This window comes from Lynx rufus, unplaced genomic scaffold (assembly GCF_022079265.1).
Source record: "Lynx rufus isolate CCGP_SWC_20201006 ecotype Redwood Valley unplaced genomic scaffold, mLynRuf1.p SCAF_6, whole genome shotgun sequence".
Lineage (NCBI taxonomy): Eukaryota > Metazoa > Chordata > Mammalia > Carnivora > Felidae > Lynx > Lynx rufus.
In genome coordinates, this window is record NW_025814878.1 from 58,046,146 (window position 1) to 58,049,948 (window position 3,803).

Genomic DNA, 3,803 nt, shown 5'->3' on the forward strand with positions numbered 1-3,803 from the left:
CCACATATTCTATTAATTGATGTATTATAATTATATAATCCCCATTATTGAAAAATATGGTCCTTTAAAATTTCCTTTTATAAATAATATTAGGTAAGCAGACATACTGGATCAAATAACAAGAGAACTTTCAAAGACTTGATTTCTTCGCCAAAATTCTTCCCAGTAAATTTGTACTAATCTATAATTCCACCAGAACTCTGAATAATAGTTTAAAATGTTAAAATTTCTACAGAACAAATATAGGGGGACCTCATTGTTGTCTTAATTTGAACTTTAATTGATATTGAACATATTTTCATGTTTATTGGCTATTTGTACTTTGTGTTTTAGATTGTTCAATTGTATATTTTTTGGAATATTAAATAATTTTATACTTTATGACAAGCAATCAATACATTCACATTTATTAATAATAATATCTCACTATTTAGAGTTATAACATTTTTACTAAAGTAAACTTAAATTTTTAGGTATTCAAAATCATTATTTCTTTTATGTGTTCTTCTCAATATTTGTTAAGTATTCAATACTTTTTAAATTGTTTCATTTGTAACCCTTTAATCTATGAAATTTACTTTGATAAATGATATAAATTTTAGGTTATAATTTGTTTTCAAAACAGATGGCCGAGTTTTCTCACATATTTTTGTTAAATAAACCCTTCTTTGTGGTACAGAAATAGAGAACAAGAAGTATCTGCTATTAAGAAACATTATCCAAATCTTAGGAATAAAGTAAAATAAGTAACGTGTGTTCTTTCAATGTCATACTGATGGACTGAATAACAGGCCCACCCATGGAGTATTTAATTCACAAGGGTAATGTAACTTCCCTTTATCCATTATTTACTGTTAATCAAGGTTTAGGTTATGAAATTACATGCTAATTTATTAATTTTGGTGTATAGAGATGTAACTTTTTTATCCTACAAGATTCACATTTTTGTCATAAAAGTTGTGATTTTATTGCCATGTAGAACTTTGAAGAACTTTATATGTACTTTAATTAGCAATTTTATTCCAACACTTTTTCTTCAGACTATGGTAAATAGTCCTTTAAATGATCTTTGAGCCAGCTTTGTATCTCACCCATTCCTTCATTACTAATGTAAATAGGCAAGTACATCTTTGACATATATTCCCTAGATTTGTATGACAGCCATGTTTAGGTAACAGTTATAACTTTTTAAAAAAATTAATTTGTACTTCTGTATCTATATAAAAAATTTTAAAACCCAAATATTCTAATTATTCTTTTCAGTCTTTATTCTTTCTGTGCTATTTAGTCTATTGATTTAGTTTGTGCTCCTCTTATAATTTTTTTAAGTTCCCCTTCCTATTTATATTGTTCTACTTATTTCATATGTGATTTGAATGATCATATCTGATTTTTAGTTGAATTTAGGTTATCTTATTTTTACAACATGTTTCAAACTTAAATCTAATTTCAAACATCAAAGAATAAATATAAGCCTAGTATTTTATCATAAGTTTAAAACCCTCTTTCCTGCCAGTCATTCCACTCCCACCTCACCCCTACTCTGCCTCTTACAAGGCAGTCCAGAATTTTAGACCCAGACTATTGAGATTGCATTATTATTATTTTCACATTACATATGGTTTAATTCAAGAAGAAAGTCTCCATTATATTTGATCATCATAATTAAAACAATATTAATTAGTAATACTATGCTAGCAACAATGTAGAGCATTTAAAATATATTTGATCACTAAATTACCTTCTGAGATTGGTTCCATTGTTTTTTCCACTTAAGTCAAAATAATCCGAGGCTAGAGAAACCTCAAGCCAAGGCCACAAATTTCTACGTGGCCCACCCATGAATTGAACCTAATTTTGTCTTCCCAGAATATATATTCCAAACCATTAAGTGATATTGCTTCTTAGTTTAGATTCAACTACATTTTTACTTGATTTCAGTGCTTATGATCAGACATTGCCTACATGTTCCCAATATTTTAACTTTTAATTTTGTTCCCTTAGATATATTATTAAAATTTGTATTTATAAAGAGTAAAAATTGGAAAATATTATCTAAGATCTTATATGTAAAAGTGTATGTTTCTACTGATCTCACAATTTAATGATAACTCACTGGTGAATAAAAATTGCACATCATAATCTTTTGCCTTTTCAGTCCAATAGATTTTGCTCCAATGTCACCTATAAAGTCATGTTGTATAAAGAAAATATAATACTGGCCTAATTTTTTTTTTCAACGTTTATTTATTTTTGGGACAGAGAGAGACAGAGCATGAACGGGGGAGGGGCAGAGAGAGAGGGAGACACAGAGTCGGAAACAGGCTCCAGGCTCTGAGCCATCAGCCCAGAGCCCGACGCGGGGCTCGAACTCCCGGACCGCGAGATCGTGACCTGGCTGAAGTCGGACGCTTAACCGACTGCGCCACCCAGGCGCCCCTGGCCTAATTTTTTTATCACTGATTTTTGTGTCCAAATGCTAATTACTCAGTTGAAAATATAGTATGAATTCATTACAATATTTTAAGATGCATCTAGAATGTGTCTCTTTTCATCATTTTCTTCTTCATCACTTGATTACTAGTTCTGTTCCATTTATGTTTCCTATAAATTGTTCCTTTTCCTTTCCACTCACTGAAATATATCTTTCAACTTTAACTCTTTTGCCATTTTTTGAATACCAGAGATTATCTTAAGTGCATCTTACATTTTGTGGATAAATTATTTTTTCCATTAAACCAGCACTGTTTGTTTGCTTATATGCTGTTAAACTGCTGTTTGTTTATATGCTTGTAGTTTCACTGTATTATTTCCGGCATACAGAATGACCCATTCAACCACAATGATATGATATGAGAAACAAATGTAGAAAAAGCATACAACCCATAGAGGCTCAACAACTTGCTACTAAATAGCCAATGGGTCAGCAAAGAAATCAAAGAGGAAGTTAAAAAAATACATGGAGACAAATGCAATTTAAAACACAGCAGATCACAATCTTTGGGAGAGTGAATACAGTTGTTAGAGGAAAAACTATAGCAATATAGACTTACCTCAAGAAACAAGAAAATGCTCAACTATACAATCTAAACTTACATCTAAAGGAATAGAAAAAGACAAACAAAGCCCAAGATTAGTAGAAGGAAGGAAATAAAAAAAGAGCAGAAATAAATGAAGAAAATAATAAAGATCAGAGCATAAATAACTGAGAGACTAAAATAATAATAATAATAACAACAACAACAGAAAAGATCCATGAAATCAAGAGCTGATTCTTTGAAAAGATAAACAAAATTGCTAACATTTTAACCAGACTCATCAAGAAAAAAAAAAGGGAGAAAACACATCAGAAATAAAAGAACACCACAGAAATACAAAGATTTATAAGAGAGTGCTATGAAAAATTATTTGTCAACAAATTAAACAACCTAGAAGAAGAGGTAAATTTTGAGAAACACACAACTTCCAAAACTGAATCAGGAATAAATATAAAATACGAACAGACCAATTACTAGTCACAGATTTGAATTGGTAACCAGACTCCCAACAAATAGAAGTCCAGGACCACATGGATTCACAAGCAAATTCTACCAAATATTTAAGAGTTAGTATCTATTTACCACAAAGTATTCAAAATAAAAAAAAAAAATAGAAGTGAAAGGAAAGCATCTAAACACAATTTACAAGGCTCAACATTACCTTGATACCAAAACTAGACCAAGACACTACAAAAAAATGAAAACTACAGGCCAATATCCCTAATGAACATAGATGCAAGAGCCCTCAACTAAATATTAGCAAAC